At 37.0% G+C, this 20155-nt stretch overlaps 1 protein-coding gene across 4 annotated transcripts in view; it reads left to right on the top strand.

Moving 5' to 3' along the window:
- Positions 1-20155, top strand: part of CEP128 (centrosomal protein 128) — a 447679-nt gene that overhangs the window by 130792 nt on the left and 296732 nt on the right. The window lies entirely within an intron of this gene.

Genomic DNA, 20155 nt, shown 5'->3' with positions numbered 1-20155 from the left:
TCAACTCAAGATGGATTAAGGACTTAAATGTAAAATGTAAAACTGTAAAAAACCTGGAAGAAAACCTAGGAAATGCAATCATGTACGTAAGCCCTGGCAAAGACTTCGTGACAAAGACTCCAAAAGCAATTGCAACAAAAGCAAAAATTGGCAAGTGACATCTAACTAAAGAACTTCTACACAGCAAAAGAAACTATCAACAGAGTAAACAGACAACCTACAGAATGGGAGAAAATATTCACAAATTATGCATCTGACAAAGGTCTAATATCCAGATTGTGTAAGAAACTTAAATAAATTAATGAGCAAAAACAAAGAACCCCATTAAAAAATACACAAAGGACATGAAAAGACACTTCTCAAAAGAAGACATGCACATGGCCAACAAGCATATGAAAAGATGCTCAACATTACTAATCATTAGAGAAATGCAAATCAAACACACAAGGAGATACCACCTCACAGCAGTCAGAATGGCCGTTAATGAAAAGCTAAACAAACAAACAAACAAACAAAAACAGGCCGGGCACGGTGGCTCACGCTTATAATCCCAGCACTTTGGGAGGCTGAGGTTGGCGGATCACTAGGTTAGGAGTTCCAGACCAGCCTGACCAACATGGTGAAACCCCGTCTCTACTAAAAATACAAAAATTAGCCGGGTGTGGTGGCACGTGCCTGTAATCCCAGCTACTCAGGAAGCTGAGGCAGGAGAATCGCTTGAACCCAGGAGATGGAGGTTGCAGTGAGCCGAGATCGTGCCATTGCACTCCAGCCTGGGCGACAGAGCAAGATTCTGTCTCAAAAACAAACAAACAATAACAACCAGAGGCAAGGTTATGGAGAAAGGGAACGCTTGTCCATTGCTGATTGCAGTGTAGATTAGTTTACCCACTGTGGAAAGCAGTTTCTAGATTTCTCAAAGAGCGCAGAGCTACCATTATACCCAGAAATCCGTTACTGGGTATATACCCAAAGGAATGTGAGGCTTTCTACCATAAAGACACATACGTGTCTATGTTCATTGCAACACTATTCACAATAGCAAAGAAATGCAATCAACCTACATCCCCATCAACAGTGGACTGGATAAATAAAGTGTGGTACATATACACCATGGAATACTACACAGCCATAAAACTAATGAAATTATGTCCTTTGCAGCAACATAGTTGGAGCGACTGGAGGCCATTATCCTGAGCCAATTGACTCAGGAACAGAAAACCAAATACTGCATGTTCTGTCTTATAAGTGGGAGCTTAAACAGTGAGTACACATGGGCTCAAAGAAAGGAACAATAGACACTGTGGCCTACTGGAGGGTGGAGGGTGATAGTAGAGTGAGGACTGAAAAACTAAAACTATATATTGGGTACTATGTAAATCCCCATGACATGCAATTTACCCGTGTAACAAACCTGCACATGTGCCCCCGAACCTAAAATAAAAATTGGAAAAAATTTAAAAACATAAATCTTGTGGAAAATCAAAAAGATAAAGTTTTTGCTTTATGCAAGGTACCAAAGGACTGTTATCATCTATCTATCTATTTATCTATCTATCTAGATAATACATATGCGTGCACACACACACACACACACACACACACACGCAGAAGAGAGATAATAACCAAAGGACTGTTACCTGTCTATCTGGATAATACATACATACAAACACACCCACACTCTCAAACACACACACACACACATATATGTCTGTACACACACACACACACAAACTAGGGTTTCTGCCCTAGTCTCTCTTCTGCCTAAATATATATGCCATTTTCTGAATGATTTTAAAATAACTTTTTAAAATAAAGCAACAGATACCAATAAAGCACTTGTGAAAATTCAACATCCATTAGTTAGAGAAACTCTTAATAAAAAGAATGAGATGGAGACTTAATCTCAAAACAAACAGACAAAAATCAAAAACCAAGAGATGCTGGTGAGGCTGTGGAGTCATTTTTACACTATTGGTGGGAATGTAAATTAGTTCAACCATTCTGAAAGACAGAGTGGCAATTCCTCAAAGACCTAGAACCAGAAATACCATTTGACCCAGTAATCCCATTACAGGGTATATACCAAAGGAATAAAAATCATTCTATTATAAAGATTCATGCACATGTATGTTCATTGCAGCACAATAGCAAAGACATGGAATCAACCCAAATGCCCATCAATGATAGGCTGGATAAAGAAAATGTGGTACATATATACCATGGAATATGATGCAGCCATAAAAAGGAGTGAGATCATGTCCTTTGTAGGGATGTGGATGGAGCTGGAAACCATTAACCTCAGCAAACTAACACAGGAACAAAAAACCAAACACTGCACATTCTCACTTATGATTGGGAACTAAACAAGGAGAACACATGGACACAGGGAAGGGAACAACACACACTGGGGTCTGTGGGGGGCATTAGGGGAGGGAGAGCATCAGGAAAAATAGCTAATGCATGCTAAACTTAATACCTAGGTGATTGGTTGATAGGTGCAGCAAACCACCATGGCACCCATTTACCTATGTAACATACCTGCACATCCTACACATGTATCTCAGAACTTAAAATAAATAGAAATTCTTTCATCAAAGAAAAGCCCAGGATCAGATGGGCTCACTGTGGAATTCTACCAGGTGTATAGAGAACTAATACCAATCTTCCCAAAGTATTTTTAAAAACTGAAGAGGTGGCAATTATCACTAGTGCATTGTACAAGGCCAACATTACTCTGTTACCAAAACCAGACATGGACATAACTTAAAAAGAAAACTACAGGCCAACATTCCTGATGAACATAGATGGGAAAGAAAAAAACCTCAACAAAATACAAGGAAATCAAATCCATTCATTTCTTGTAGGAAGCATATAGTTAGGTCACGTTTTTAAAAATCCATTCAGTCAATCTATATCTTTTAATATGAGAATTTAATTTAATTACATTCAGGTATATTATTGATATGTGAGTTTTTTTTCTTGTCGAATTGTTCATTGTTTTCTGGCTGTTTTGTATATTCTTTTTTTTTTTTTTTTTTTTTTTGAGATGGAGTCTTGCTCTGTCGCCCAGGCTGGAGTGCAATGGCGCGATCTCGGCTCACTGCAAGCTCCACCTCCCGGGTTCAGGCCATTCTCCTGCCTCAGCCTCCCGAGTAGTTGGGACTACAGGCGTATACAACCATGCCCGGCTAATTTTTTGTATTTTTAGTAAAGACGGGGTTTCACTGTTTAGCCAGGACGATCTCGATTTCCTGACCTCGTGATCCGCCCAGCTCGGCCTCCCAAAGTGCTGGGATTACAGGCATGAGCCACTGCGCCTGGCCTGTTTTGTATATTCTTTATTCCTTTCTTTTTCGCTTATTGTCCCTGTTGTTGTCCTTGTGGTTTGCTGATTTTCTGTGGTGGTACCAATTTGAGTCTCTTTTTTATTTTTATGTTTGCTTTTTCAGTGAGTTTTATATTTTCATGTGTTTTCATTGTGGTAACTGCTGTCCTTTCACTTTCAGGTTTAAGACTCCCTTGAGCATTTCTTGCAATAGTGGTGTAGTGGTTTTGAATTCCCTAGGTTTGGCTTGTCTGTGAGACAATTTTTTTTTTATATATGAAAAATAATATTATTGGTTATGCTTTTTCCCCCGCTTTTGTACCTCAAATATATCTTCCCATTCCCTCTTGGTATATAAAGTTTCTGCTGAGAAGTTCACCGTTAGTCTGATGTGGGCTCATTTATAAGTGATTAGATGCTTTCCTCTTGCTGGTTTTAGAATTTCCTCTTTGTGATTCACTTTAGACAGTTTGACTATAATGTGCCATGGAGAATATCTTTTTGTATTGTATCTTATTGGGGATCCCTGGGCCATCTGTATCTTGTTGTCTAAATATTTCTCAAGACTTGAGAAGTTTTTATCTATTATTTTGTTAAGTAGGTTTTTGAATCACTTTCTTTCCTCCTCACCTTAGGTGTACTGATAATTCATATATTTGGTCACTTTTTGGTATCTCATATATCATGTATGCTCTGTTTGTTCTTTTTTTTTTAAATTCTGATTGAATCATTTTAAAGGACTGGTCTTCAATTTCTGAGATTCTCTCTTCAGCTTGGTCTAGTCTGTTATTGACGACTTCAAGTGTGTTTTGTATTTCATTCAAGGAATTCTTCAGTTCCAGAATTCTTGTCTGGTTCTTTTTTATGATATCTGTATCATTCATACGTTTCTCATTTATATCCCAAATTGTTTTTCTGACTTCCTTCTATTATTTGTTTGTAATTTTTTTGTCTTTCACTGAGCTTCTTTAGTTTCACAATTTTGAATTGTGTTTTCAGAATTTTGTGAATTTCCTTTTGATTGAGATAGTTTGCTAGGGAATTACTGTTTTCCTTTGAAGGTGTTGTATTTCCTTGCTTTTTCATGCTTCCTGTGTTCTTACATTGATATCTGTATATCTGTCATAATAGTTGTTTTTTTCCAACTTTTTGAATTTGCTTTCATAGGGGAGGAATGTTTCCTGAAAACACATTAGTGGTGTTGGTTGGGAAGGGCCCTTTGGCTTTTATTCTGGGTGCATGTGGTAGCATAGTCTCTGTATGATTTCTTCAGCTGTAAACAGCGTCAGTGGTATCCATTGTTTTCTTGGTGGTTTAGGGTACAGTTATTAGTGGAGGCTGTGGTGAATTTTTCCTGGCGATAGAGGTGTCAGGTAGGTAAGTCTTTGGGTCTTCATAGTGGCAATGGTGGGCCGAGCATGCCTGATCTTGGGCTCCAGGGAAGATTTTGGGTCTTCATATGGCTTGCTTGCATGCAGGTAGTGGTAGCGGTGGTCCAGGTTGGTGATTGTGTTCTCAGATCCCTAAGCAGGTGCTGTGGTATGAGTGATGGCAGTAGCAGCGGTGAGATGACCCTCTGGGTTCCAACAGGTGTATGCTGGTGTTGTTGGTAGGTACAGTACAGGGTTCCCACACACAGCCCAGACATGCAGCTCTCAGGCTCTCCTGCTTTCTATGGCAACAGCACTGCAGAGTCATGCAGAGGTGGGGAGGGATCCTGACCTTACACAAGCCTGGGCACAGAGGTTATGCTGCCAGTGGGGCATAGTTGCCATGCACAGCCCCATACAGGCAGACATCTGGCTACTGTATTGGCTGTGCCTGCAGCAGTTTGCAGAAGGGCAAAAGGTGTCTCACTTTTCTATTTGTGAGTCTGAGCACAGAGACCACTGCCAGTGGGAGGGGATCTCACTCTCTGCTTGTGAGGCCAAGCATAGAGTTTGTGCCACTACTGGTGGTGGGGTCACTTCTCCTGGTCCCAGACAATGAGTTCTTGGGCTCTGGAAGGTGCTTGCCTTGGTATCCTTTGTTTCAGGGGCTGCTTTTTTGATGTGCTCTATCCTTCTTTCCCTGGGACATACTTCCTGTGTGCTAGAGTACTAGGGACCCTGCACTACCTTTGGGTTCAGCCAGTTCTGTGCTGCTGTAGCCTTCTGGGGGACACAGGGAGATGTCCGTGGGCACCCAGGATGTGTAGATGTTGGGACTGTCGTTCCAGGGCAGGATGTAGACCTATAATGGCTGTGCTCTCACAGTGGCACCCAGCTGTAGCTGCTTAGGTGTCTGTGTTGGGGTGAGTAACCTAGCACAAGTTCCCGTCTGGTGCAGGGCCCTTACGGGATGTTCAGATCTCTGTCCTTGCTAGTGTTAGGGTTCATGTGGATAAAGGAGCTCTCCGGTGTTTGAGATTGCAGCAGTTTGTGGTGGGAATGTGAACAGCTGAAGTTCTCTCACTTACCCTTTTTCTGTCAAACCTAGCCCCGCTGGGTCTTCAGCTGATCCCAGTTGAGCTGGTCTCTTACTTCCTGTACCTTGTTTGCCCCTGGTGTTTCCTGAGACTTTTCTGTTAAACTAGTGTTCTCTCCTCGATGTTCTATTTGAGGTATGAGAATCTATTTGTAATTTTGGTTCTTGCTTCTGCAGAGAGCGGGTGTCTGTGTCTCTAGTTAGCCATCTTGAATTCAAATTGACCTAAATTTTTAACTTTAATAGTTAATTTTACTTAATTTAAACGTAAGTAGAAATTAATAGGTGGCAATGTGATTGGATGGTGTGAAATTGGGTTAGGAGCCATGTCTTGAATTCTTAGTGGCATAGAAAGTAACCTGATTTTACTTTAATTATTTGAATATTGGGTGGCTTTATGGGGAAGGTGTTAATGCATTTTATTGAGGGCCTGATTAAAGAAAAATTGCCCAAAGCCACCCCTTTCCATGTCTACTTGAATCAAAAAAAGATTATTATATTTATTTGAAACAATATTTATTTTTGAAAAACAAAGTCTCTCATCTGTATAGCTTTCCTTAGTTTCTGTTTCCTCCTCATGTTTAAAATAGAAAAATTGCTTTCTTCCAAGTGCACAAAGTTACTGTATTATGTGAGATAATGTGTCTATTCTCTTTCAAATAAACCATAACGCTCTATAATGATGTAAGGCAATAATATTAGGTGTTATGTTATATTTAGTTTCTCTCCCTCAATATTTTTTTTATATTTCAGAATAACTTTTTTTAAAATTGATCTGTGTAATTTCTCTTAGTCTTCTCTGCTGCCACATTAATATTGGTGAGATATAGGTGTATGTCTTTTATTGATACTTGCTTTGGCCTATCGCATTTCATAGCAAATGTATAACCAAGTTGTTCTACCTCAATCAAAAGCAGTCTCAAATACCAATCTACTTTAAGCAGAAGAGTTTTATCCTATTTTTATTAAAATTTTCTTCTCCCAAAGTGCCTACTTTAAACATCAGAGTTGCAGTATTGAAATTATCAGTCTAATAGGGTGTGAGATAAATTAAGAAAACAGAAATGTACTTTGAGATATGTGTTCCAGGGTCAGAATTTCCCTCGTGCATTACTGAGGTCTAGATGTTAATTACATGTCCCTTGTGTTTTAAGTTAAACACTCTGAAGAAATGTGTATTTAAAATCTTCCATGTAGTGAATATCTACTGAATGAAAGAGAAGTTAATATTTTATTTCTTCCCAAAGAGATGAGTGTATTTAATTAATAGAACATGATTTTCTGTAGTTTGCTTAAGTTTAGTATCATGTTTTATTAAAAAGTACAAAGAGGTTGTATGAAGCCTCTCGTATGATTTGTTTGGAAATAACTATTTTTAATCACGAAGACTGAAGAACCTATTATTTGGGATTGATATTGTTTGTGTGTTTCTGCTCCATTTGGCAAAAAGAAAATGATAATGGCATATGTGGTCAAAATTAGAATGATAGAGAAGACAGTAGGCTATATTTTAAAGGAATAATATATGGGATATGGTTATTACCATGGCCCCTGATGTTTTATTTGTCTGCTAATTCACTCATTAAGAATTTGAATCAAGTTTTAAAGATTGTTAGTAGTTTTGCTTGAGTTGAAAAGAATTGACTAAAATTTAAATATAGTATTCTACTTTCAACCAATCACTACTTTAAAAAACACCATTTGAAATGGTATGGTCTCAATGAATGACAGCCTAATTTAGCTTCATGTAGGTATAGTTCAGGGCTCCCAGACTTCCTTTGATTGATTGGAGTTCTTTTATTCAAAGAGACTTGCCTTAGTTCTGACTGTGGAAAATTGATTACTTGTGCTCTCAGTATCAGTTCATGAAACACTCAAATTATACTGAAATGAATAAATTCAGTTCATCAAGACATGCAAGCATATGTCAAACTAATTTCCCAATAGAGATGAGTAGGGGATGGCTTGATTTGAGAATCTGAAAATTTCAGGTGAAACTCCATTAAATTTGTTAATTCTTTAGTTTATTCAATAAAAGCAAAACTTTATAATATCAGTTAGGGGTTAGTACTGGAAATAGAGCCGCTCTAGTGTTCTATTAGTAAGTGTTTGTAATATCATTGGCAGACTTGGCCCTGCTTAGGCTTCCAGGGACTGGGAAGCTGCTGCTGCAAAGGCCTCTTAGCTAGGACAAAGGGCGAGATCCACTACAGAACAAAATAAATAATGTCTGTATGACTAGTAGCATACAGTATGACTATACTGTATGACTAGTATGCCCAAATTAGCAAGAATATGGTCCCTGCCTCATTTCCACATTCCAAATCTCTAAACATTGCATCTAATTGACAGATCCTAATTTTTATCCCAAAACCTAGAGATTTATCTAGGTTAAATCTCCTAGATTTATCTAGGTTATCAAGGTTTGGGATAAACCTTGAGGTTTATCCCAAAACCTCAAGAGAGTGCCGAGTATTCAGTTTTGGGATTTCCATATGATAGGAGAATATGTTAGAGGGAGGTGGCAATGGGGGCTGATTGCTATTGGGTTGTACGTGACAGTGCCAGTAATCAGGTTTTCTTTTAGTTGAAGAACAGGAACTTGCCTTGTATTTTTCATTGCCCTTGAGCAGCCTTGTGTCCATAGTTGGCACCCAAGTGAATGTCGGTTGAATTCATGTTAATCTTAATATCACATTTATAAATACATATACACACATCAATAATGTTATATGCAATATACAATTTCTTTGAAGATTTTTTAAAGCATCTACTCCATTTTAGTTTAGTTAAAACTAAATCATCTCTAAATGCAATTAACTGGTCACAAGGAAACTGTAAAATGTTCCAACAAGCTAGAACTCAGTCTAATTTCAATAAATACAAAATAGGAATACTATATATATATATATGTATATATATGTTTTTACACTTGAGTCAGCTATTTTTCTCACTGTGGTATTTGTATCCCATTTAGATGCAGCATTTATATTCTTTCAATATTTTCATTTTGTCCCTATTTTAAAGAAGTCATATTTCGGACAGGGATTAGTTTAATTTTTGTTGATAGGGTCAGTATTATAGATAATTAATTGAATTATATTTCAAGTGGCGTTCTATCATTGGCTTTTCTGCCACTTATTAGCTTTAATGTTACTGCATTTCCCTTGGAGAGAATGGAACTTTATATGCCTGTGTTTGAAATATCATTATCATTGCAGTATATGATTTTGATACATTTAGGCAATTGCTACTTTTCACTGTACTGTGCTTCTGGAAACTGTATTATGAAACACATTATTGCAGTTTGGTTTGTGTGTTTTTATATAAGAAATACTGTAATTAATTGTGGGCATACCAAAGTTTTATAAACAAAACACTTATATTAAAATGAGTTTTTCATTAATTCAAAGTTATAAAAACTTTTAATTATTTAAAAATGATTAAAATTTTAAAATTATTCTTTATGTTCTGTAAAATGAGTATAATATAAACATCCACATAATTTTGCAGTACACATGTTTATTCTAGTATACTAAAAAGTTTGTTTTATATATATATGTAAATATATAAAAATGTAACTATAAATCTACAACTATTGTATCATGTATATGGTATACCAATAACTGACAGTTTAGCTAGTATAAACATTAATAATTTATGCTTAATTTTTTTGTCCTAAAATTTAGAAGAGGTTTTCTCAGATATCATAAAACTGGGAAAAAGGAATAAATTGAACAAGTGGCTTTTCTTCTTCACTAATTATTCAGGATGAAATAGAGGCTTTACAAATAATTGATTTTCCATTTGTCCTGTCCCTTATCTTGGGGTCATTCTTTTTAAATGTTGTAGAGTCAAGTTAATTTGCAGTCTTACAAAAAGCTTTACTTGTGAATATTTGGGAGCGGTGTCTTGTTGATCAGATTCACATGTTGATCTTTTTTCTCTTCCCCATTTTCCTGTCCTTTACTCACACTGGTGTTAAGGGAACTTTGATTCTGAAAGAAGATAGTGCTGGGCATACTTTGGCATGAGTGGTGTTGGGAGCTGTGTGACTTCCGGGATTGGCTGGCATGGGAATTCATTTTATTTCCTCCACCTCTGTTTCTGTCTCTTTTTTCCCCACTGCCCACTCTTTTTCTTTTTAATACTTTTAGTAGCAACTGTTAAATTAACTTCTTTTGTTTCCTTAGCCACTACCTATTTTTTTTTTTTTTAACATAGGGCTGTTGTTTTGAAGAAAGTATCATTTCTTTCTTCACCATAAAATCAGATAAAGGCACTCAGGAATGAGGTGTTAGCATATACTAGGCAGCATAAATTTGGAAGAGAGGCAAGGTTTGAAATAGAGCACAAAGAATGGCTCATATATATCACATTTATTAAAAATAACTGTTAGATGTCTGTCTTGCCTACTATGCCCTGTGGTTCTCTGGAGCAATAGAACACAGAAATATGCTATCTTATTCATCTTCATGTCTCAGCAACTAGGATATTGCTGAGTGCAGTAAATATTTATTGAATTGAATGAAAACGTGTATTGTCTTCAGAAAAACTGACAAATGCTTACTATTCTTTTTGTCTTTCAAATGCCACAGTTTGTTCTTATGTATGATAAGCCAGCTCCATTGGATTTGGTTGCTGAAATTCAATTCAGATGAGAAAAGAATTGGTTCTAAAAGTCCATTCCTGTTTAGAAGGATTATGTTCAATTATTTTTAATGTTTCCATAATATTTAATATCCTAGTGTTAGCATAAAGTCTTTTGGTGATTAATCTTTCTCAAGCACATACCTAATCATGTTATTCTCCTGCTAGAAAACCTTTGAAAGCTTAAACTGGATTTCAGTATCCAAGTCAATTTCTGACCTTACTTTTGTTTTTTTTTTCTTTATTTCTACTAAAAAATAAAAACGGGATACATGTGCAGAACATGGAGGTTTGTTACATAGGTTATATGTGTGCCAAGGTGGTTTGCTGTACCTATTGACTCATACTCTAAGTTCCCTCCCCTCACCCCCCACTCCCCAACAGGCCCCCCTGGTGTGTGTTGTTCCTCTTTCTGTGTCCATGTGTTCTCAATGTTCAACTCCCACTTATGAGTGAGAGCATGCGGTGTTTGGTTTTCTGTTCCTGTGTTAGTTTGCTGAGGAGGATGGCTTCCAGCTTCATCCAGATCCCTGCAGAGGACACAATCTCATTCCTTTTTATGGCTGCATAGTATTCCATGATGTATATATACCATATTTTCTTTATCCGGTCTATCATTGATGGGAATTTGGGTTGATTCCATGTCTTTGCTATTGTAAATAGTGGTGCAATAAACATACGTGTGCATATATCTTTATAATAGAATGATTTATATTCCTTTGAGTATATATCCAGTAGTGGGATTGCTGGGTGAAATGGTATTTCTGGTTCTAGATTCTTGAGGAATCACCCTACTGTCTTCCACAATGGTTGAACTAATTTACATTCCTACCAACAGTGTAAAAGTGTTCTTGTATCTCCACAGCCTCACCAACATCTATTATTTCCTGACTTTTTAATAATTGCCATTCTGACTACCATGAGATGGTATCTCATTGTGGTTTTGATTTGCATTTCTCTCATGATCAGTGATGTTGAGCTTTTTTTTTTTTTTTTTTTTTTTTGTGGAGACAGAGTCTCACAACTGTCACCCAGGCTAGAGTGCAGATAATCTTGGCTTACTGCAACCTCCACCTCCTGGGTTCAAGCGATTCTCCTGCCTCAGCCTCCCAAGTAGCTGGGACTACAGGCACCCACCACTGTGCCCAGGTAATTTTTTGTATTTTTGGTAGAGACAGGGTTTCACTATGTTGGCTAGGCTGATCTCAAACTCCTGACCTTGTGATCTGCCTGCCTCGACCTCCTAAAGTCCTGGAATTACAGGTGTGAGCCACCACATCCGACTGATGTTGAGTTGTTTTTTCTTATGTTTGTTTGCCACATAAATGTCGTCTTTTGAGAAGTGTCTGTTCATATTCTTTGCCCACTTTTTGATGTGGTTGTTTGTTTTTTTTTCTTCTAAATATGTTTAAGTTCCTTCTCAATAAATGCAGAAAAGGCCTTTGATAAAATTCAGCATCTCTTCATGTTAAAAACTCTCAATAAACTAGGTATTGATGGGACGTATGTCAAAATAGTAAGGGATATTTATGACAAACCCACAGCCAATATCATATTGAATGGGCAAAAGCTGGAAGCATTCCCTTTGAAAACCGGTACAAGACAAGGATGCCCTCTCTCACCACTCCTATTCAATATAGTATTGGAAGTTCTGGCCAAGACAATCAGGTAAGAGAAGTAAATAAAGGCATTCAAATAGGAAGAGAGGAAGTCAAATTGTCTCTGTTTGCAGATGAAATGATTTTATATTTAGAAAACCCCATCATCTCAGCCAAAAAAGTCCTTGAACTCATAAGCAAGCTGACCTTATTTTTTAATCTCTCTTTAGCCCTCTCAAGCTATTACTTGTCATAATCAGCCACCAGTGGTGAAATTTGTTGCCCATATGTTTTTTGGTAGTGAATGTTCGTTTTCTTTCCATAAGTGACCCAATCTTTTCTCTTCTTCACATTTTAGTTTGCCTTCTTTCTCATGTTTCATTTCTCTTCTTTCTGAGGTCTTGCTGAACAGAGTAGTTTCTCTTGAAACCTACTAACTTAAATCTGGTTTCTACTAGTTAACAGCAATGTCTGTTCTCTCCTGCTCATTCATATGCACCCCAATCAGTACTTATACTGAAGTACTTCCTTAGTGCCTAACCTAGTGTCTTTAACGTAGAAAGGAATAAATAACTAGTCGATGCCTGGTTTAGTTTTAACACAAGTCAACCTTATCCTGTGATTTTTTTTTCTCAGTTCACAAACATTTAGGAAACACCTCTGCATCAAGATCGTATGATTCCTATTCAGGAGTTCCTCTTGTCTGGAAGGAACATGGCAACTTAGTTATTAAAGGGGTCATTTGAATAGTATCCAAATCATTATCATAGTGAAGTGGAATCAATATTGGATTGAATATTAGGGACCTGTGTTTAGTCCTTTCTCTGCCAAAAACTATCTGCCTTTTCTTGGATTGATCACTCTTCCTGTGCCTCAATTTCCTGATCTGTAAAATATAGACATTGGATTATGTCACTAATTCTAACATTGTTGCTAGCAAGATATAAAAAGTTCTCTTTATCGAGTTCCTAAAATGTGTCAGTTACTCTTTTGGGTGCTTTATCTTCATGTAGGTTATCATTCCTCTGGAAGTTGGTGTTATTGAGTGCATTTTATAAGTGACATTGTATCGGGGGAACCTGTCCCCAGTATTTCAGTGTAGGTTCTTTCTATTTTCCATAAGAAATAAAGAGTACAAAGAGAGGAATTTTACAGCTGGGCCACTGGGGGTGACATCACATATCGGTAGGACTGTGATGCCCACCTGAGCCTCAAACTAGCAAGTTTTTTATTAAGGGTTTCAAAAGGGGAGGGGGTGTAAAACAGGGAGTAGATACAAAGATCACATGCTTCAAAAGGCAAAAAGCAGAACTACTAATAAGGGTCTAACAAAGATCACATGCTTCTGAGAGAACAGGACAAAGGGAAAAAGCAGAACCACTGATAAGGGTCCAACAAAGATCACAGGGCAAAGGGTAAAAGCAGAACTACTGATAAGGGTCTATGTTCAGCGGTGCACTTATTGTCTTGATAAACATCTTAAATAACGGAAAACAGGGTTTGAGAGCAGAGAACCATTCTGACCACAAATTTACCAGGGGCAGAGTTTTTCCCCACCCTAGTAAGCCTGAGGGTACTGCAGGAGACCAGGGCGTATCTCAGTCCTCATCTCAACTGCACAAGACAGACATTCCCAGAGTGGCCGTTTATAGACCTCCCCCTAGGAATGCATTCCTTCCCCAGGGTATTAATATTAATATTCCTTGCTAGGAAAAGAATTTAGCGATATCTTCCCTACTTGCACGTCCGTTTATAGGCTCTCTGCAAGAAGAAAAATATGGCTCTTTGCCCGACCCTGCAGGCAGTCAGACCTTATGGTTGTCTTCCTTTGTTCCCTAAAAATCGCTGTTACTCTCTTCTTTTTCAAGGTGCACTGATTTCATATTGTTCAAACACACATATTTTACAATCAATTTGTACGCTTAACACAATTATCACAGTGATCCTGAGGTGACATACATCCTCAGCTTACGAAGATAACAGGATTAAGAGATTAAAGTAAAGACAGGCATAAGAAATTATTAAAGTATTATTTGGGAACTGATAAATGTCCATGAAATCTTCGCAATTTATGTTCCCCTGCCACAGCTCCAGCCAGTCCCTCCGTTTGGGGTCCCTGACTTCCTGCAACAACGTTGCTTTGGTTCACGAAGGTTAAGCACCCTTCTAAGGTCACAGGATAGCAGAGCTGGGATTTGAACACAAGCCTGAGTGACTCATTCTGTTTCCATGATATGCCACTGTCTTCCTAGAGATGTGACTTTTGAGTCATTACAGTCTGGCAGTTTTCTCACTTACCCTTACAAGTTTCTATACAAAGCACATAAATACTATAAATGAAAATGATTATTTAAAATATGCATTGTTTATCCTGGTTTATTTGGGGGTAGATTTTCCATTTTCAAGATATGTTTTTAAATGTTCACCAAAGTGCCCAATCTCTTGTGTGTGTTCACTGTCAAGTGTGAGTAGAGGAAAAATTGCACTATATTATATTATACGTTCATTCCATCAGTGAACAAATGAGTAGTTATTGTTGCCACCTGTGTGGTAGTCTACTTTATGTCTCTTAAACCCTCATGGAAAATGTTTTAAATGCAGGCTTAGCAGTTCTTTTCTGGCATTTGAGAACTTGGATGATAAGTAGTTTTCTACGCTGAAATAAAGTTTTACTTAAATAATAATAAGGAGAATTCACTGTGTCTAGACTACAAAAAATATAGTTCATTTTGACCACCTGGTTACTGAGAGTCTAAAATTTTGCTCCATACAGGTAGATGGTGCCCAAGTGACCAGCCCCTAATTAAAACTTTGGACACAATGAGCTTTCCTCATAGATAACACTTTATATGTGTTGTCAGAATTCACTGCTGGAGAAATTGAATATGTCTTGCATAATTTCACTGGAAGTGGACTCTTAGTTTCCACTGGACTTCACTTCATGTGCCTTTTTCTCTTTGCTAATTTTGCTTTCTTTCTTTCCTCTTTAATAAATCTTAACATAATTATGACTGTAATATGCTGAGTCCTATAAATCCTTCCAACTACCAGCAAACCTGAGACCTTCAACCCAACTACTCATCACCATTTTTTCCCAGTTGAAGAAAGAAAGAGAAAAGAAGGAGAATTGAAAGATATAAAGTTTTAGATTTAGATGGAGCTTTTATAAGCCTTTTGGCAATGTATGGGCAAGAATTTATGGTAATATGGATAATTCTGTTTTTGAGTTGTTCCTTTTTTTGACACTGCTTATATAGCAAGAAATAAACATGGACTTAATTAAGTGATATGAAATTTAACCATTCTGCTTTAGTGGCTGAGATAATTTCACACAATCTAAATGTAAAAAGTTCCTCAGTGTAGAAGATGCCTCCAGGAATATATAATAGTAATAATAGAACTGAAAATCATTATAATGGAATAAATAAGTAAAATGCTTTTCATTTAGCATTTCATGTAGTACATTAGGAAAATAATATTTACTACTTGTGCCTTAATATTTACTATAAATACCCTGAAAGCATTTATGCATGGATTTATTATGTGTTTGTACACTTATGTGCTCTATGTATATGTTCATATGTATGTGAGTGAGAGTGTATATGTGTTGGGAATTGATATGAGGGTTCTGTAGTATAGTCCTTTGATTGATGTGGGATAAATATTTATTACAGTTAGATTTTTCTGATTGGTTATTTGAGGAAAATGGATTAAAGAAATGCCGAAACAATGGCTGAATAGGATCCTTAGGAGAATATAGGAAGGACCTCTATGATGAATTTTACCTGAAACATAACACAGGCTGATAGCAAAGCAGTAGCTACTGATAGTTTCCAGACTTAGGGCAGTTAGAAGAGGTGTTCATCCAGGACAAATTCAAACCTGCTTTCTCTTGAGTAGTGAAAACCACAATTATTTACAAGAAGATCCATACCCTTTTCTGTTCATTTACACTCACATACCCAATGAATGACATGATCTTCTCAAATATTATTCAAAGTGAATTATTGCATGTAGCATGTTAATATAAGAGTCCGCAGTTTTTAAATGTGAGAACAAAAGAGTTTGCCTGCGTAAGCTCTGGGCTTGAATATGTTAATCCTGTGCTCCCTGTTGTTGCTCTGTAATTACAGAAGATTAAATAACCCTGAAGTTACTTTGCTTCTGGGTTCAAGTGAGTTGCTGGAGAAATCCAAAGAATTTGGTATACTCTTGGGCCCCTTATAAATTTGAGATTATCTAACTAGAACCTTATTTCTGTTTGTTATCTTTTAGACATCTATCAGTTGTTCATTTCCTCTTTTCCTACAGTGATTATTTCAGATCTGCTCACTATTAAAATACACAATTCAGCTCATTTCCATCCTCCCTCATCAGAGAGCCACTTTCCTGCCATTTTAGTAGGACTGCCTTTTTGTTAGGAGTTGGTCCTCAGATAAGCTTACTTCTTGACTTGCTAAATTTAAGATGCCTGTGAGATTTCTAAGTGTAGAAAGTTATGAAGCCATTAGATATTTGAAAGTCTGGAGATGACGGGTTAGTATGGCTTCTGAATGTAGGACTCACTAATACCTACTAATATCTGTCTACCTAAATACTCATCTACCGAGGGTATTGTGTAGGTGGGATGATGCATAATACTGGAACTTTATAGAGTTATTTAGATTTAAGAGGCTAAATGGTAGAAGAGACTGAGGAAAGGAGATTATGAAAGAAGAAGAATAAGAAGATAGAGAACTAGTGAGAAGTAGTATTATGAAAGTTAAGGAAGCAGAGAGTTAGAATGAGCAAGGGGTTATTAACAGTGTCACCTGCTACAAGGAAACTAGGTGAAGGAAATTTTTTTTTTTTTTGGACTGAATCTCGCTGTGTGGCCTAGGCTGTAGTGCAGTGGCGGAAGCTCAGTTCACTGCAAACTCCACCTCCTGGGTTCAAGCTGTTCTTATGCCTCAGCCTCCTGAGTAGCTGGGATTACAGGCGTGTGCCACCATACCCAGCTAATTTTTGTGTTTTTAGTAGAGACAGGAGTTTTGCTATGTTGCCCAGGCTAATCTCGAACTCCTGGGCTCAAGTGATCCACCCACCTCGGCCTCCCAAAGTAAGATTTTTAAAGAGTTATTGTATTTGGCTGTAGGTGATCTTTGGGGATCTTGATGAGAGCTGTTTTCATAGTATGATGGACACCAGATGTAGTGAACCAAGTGAACTGAAATAAGGTTGTAGGGGCATCAAGTATGGACCACTCTTTCCAGGATCTTGGCTTAAGAGGAAGATGAGTACATGGTACTGGGTAGAAGATAATGTAGGATTGAGGAAAGTGCTTTTGTTGGTGTTGTTTTTCTTTTCTTTATTTTTTAAAATCTTTACTGTTAGTTTTTGAGATGAGAGAAGTAAAGCAGAATAGTCAAGTAGGAAAATCGCAGAGATAGGCTATTTGTCTAAGGAAGAATCCCCTTTCCTTGGGGGCTGGAAAAGAGAAGAAATTGACCATTGGTAAATTTTAAAATACTACAAGTAGGACATATTTGGGGTATCCTGCATTAACTGCCTGCCCAATTTTACTTCTGAAGGAGGAGCTATAGTACATACTAAAACCAAAGGTAAAAATGGTAGGGTCAGAGATGAGACTTTTTGTCATAATGGCCCTTGTGTGAGCTGGGTTGAGGCATGTGGAAGACTTTCTGGGTGCCAATGAGTTGACTCTCTATGTGGTCACATCAACTGATAGTCCTGTGTGATTTTTCTTACAGGACTCAACCTGATGTAGGAATTAGGAACTTTTTAAGTTCACCTAGAGTTGGTGGTTTTGTTGTTTATGTTCAGTGAATGAACAGTTTAAAGAGGGAGTCTAGGTGTAAGCAAGAGATTGGCTAAAGTGAAAAAATATAGTGTTTGGGTTAGAGAGCCAGGATTTAAAGCTAGCAAAAGAAATCTCAAGGGAGTGGTCATCTCCTTGACAATGAAGCACAGATTACACAGAAGGAAGAGGGTGTAATAGCTGATTAGATTAGTAATTAAATCCAGAGTTATGGGAAGAGGGTGGAGTGAGGAACCCCTTGCTTTAAAGGTGGCAGTTCTGATAAAAACACCAAGATAAAACCATGGCAGTGGGTGACTGAAGAGGCCTGGAGTTGGGGTCATCTGAGAATCTGGAAGTTTAGCAATAGGTTGATAACATGGGCTCTAGAAGCAGACTATCCAGGTCCAAATCCCTATGCCCTCACTTATTAGCTGTGTGATCTTGAGCAAGTTATTAACTCCAGCAAATGTTGGTTACTTTTCACTGAAATGGGGATAATATTGTCTCATTTTAGATTTGTGTTGGGATTGAATGAGGTAATTCATATACAGCATTCAATCTTTGGTATAACTCGAGTACTCAATGCATTTCAGTCACAGTCATAGTTATTTGATTATTATTGCTAGCTTCTTTTCTTTTAAATCTCAGCTTATGCATCACCTCCTATGGGAGACTCTCTGCAGCCACATTGTAGTCTATAGACCCCTTTAGGTAACTCTCCATCATGTTTTAGCACCTAGGACTATCTAGTATAATTTAGTGGTTAGTGAGAATACCTCCCTAATTAGCGTTAGCTTCTCTGGTATTAAAACTATGTCCTATTAATATTTCTATAAACCATATGCTTGATGAACAGGAAGTATAACCACTCTCTTTCCAAGTATTTGTTGAAAAGAAAAATCAGTTCCATTTCTCTTTTGATCAGGAATCACTTGATTGCTGCTTGTTAATCAAGTTGATTTCTAGCATATTGGTAAAACTTTTAGAATAAGAGCAAAAGGTAAACCACAATTACAAGGGTTTTCTCATCTTATTTTAGAATTTTCTACACACACAAGTACACAGTTCTCAATTTACCATTTGGGTGGATGAAACATCTTCCAGGCTGCATTGAATTTAGCAAACTGGACAAATGCAAACCTGTCGCCCAGAAAATGAAGTTTGTTTTTGAGGCATTTAAAAAAATGTTTGCCATAATGTCAAACCATGATTTTAATCATGAGGGAAATTATATTTAACCTTATTTGAGCCATAGATCGTCATAGAATCTGGACCTGGAACCTCTGTTGTTGGGGCCAAAGGAGCTTGGTAAATGTTTCTAGTTTCATTTGTCCGGACCTTAGTACAGTGGAGATGTTATTTATTGTTTATCCAACTCACAGCCTCATTCCAACCCCTGGAACCCATTCTTATTTGGACACATGACCTTTTTATGTTACTTTTGTTGCCACTAAGTATTTGGAAACTAAGGCTCAGGAGGGGCAGCTTATGTGACTCATTGTAAGTGCTTTATTTCTGAATTTATCACTTTCTTACAAAGCTTTACAAAAGTGGCTTAATGTTAATGATTCTTTAATGGCTTAATGTTAATGATTATTTTATTTGTATAAACTTGCATAAAACAATATCTTCTCATTTTTAAACTTAAAATAGATATTTAGTTATTCTTAAAATATGTATTAATCATGATGATTTAGTGTAATTTCCAAATATATAATCACCATCCTGGCTTTAGGGAAGCTAGACTGAAGGTTTTTTTCTTGATTAGAGAAATATTCAAAATAAAGTTAAGTGTATTTATAAATCTGTACTATAGTGATTCATATCAGCTTGAGATAAGTGCTTCAATGTATAATATTATGTTGGTTTATCTGGAAATAATGTATAAACACTTTATTGGGAACCTAATATGTTATCTATGCTGATGTTTCTGTCACTCTATTGTTACTTATTTTTATTTTTTATTATAATTTTGTTTTGCTGCCAGAAGGCAAAATGTTATATATGATTGCTACTAATAGTTCTCTGATAACCTGACAAATTTTAAAACATCGATATTTCTTCAGCTGGACTTTTCACTTCAAAAGTGCCTTCTATTTTAGTGACAGTCAATTGGAAACACATATTTTCCCTCTTTGGATGATAAAATAGTCCAAGAAAGAGGGAATATTTATATAAAAAATTATTCCCAACTAATGTGGTTATAAAATACAAAGAAAAAGACTCATGATTTCTAAATTGATTGCTAATGAATTTTAATACAGATGATTTCCACTTCAGTGACATTAGAGATTCTTGTTTGATGATATGCTA

This window comes from Pan paniscus, chromosome 15 (genome assembly GCF_029289425.2).
Source record: "Pan paniscus chromosome 15, NHGRI_mPanPan1-v2.0_pri, whole genome shotgun sequence".
Taxonomy (NCBI): domain Eukaryota; kingdom Metazoa; phylum Chordata; class Mammalia; order Primates; family Hominidae; genus Pan; species Pan paniscus.
The sequence above is the reverse complement of the archived record's forward strand: the minus strand, read 5'-3'. Positions and strand labels throughout refer to the sequence as shown.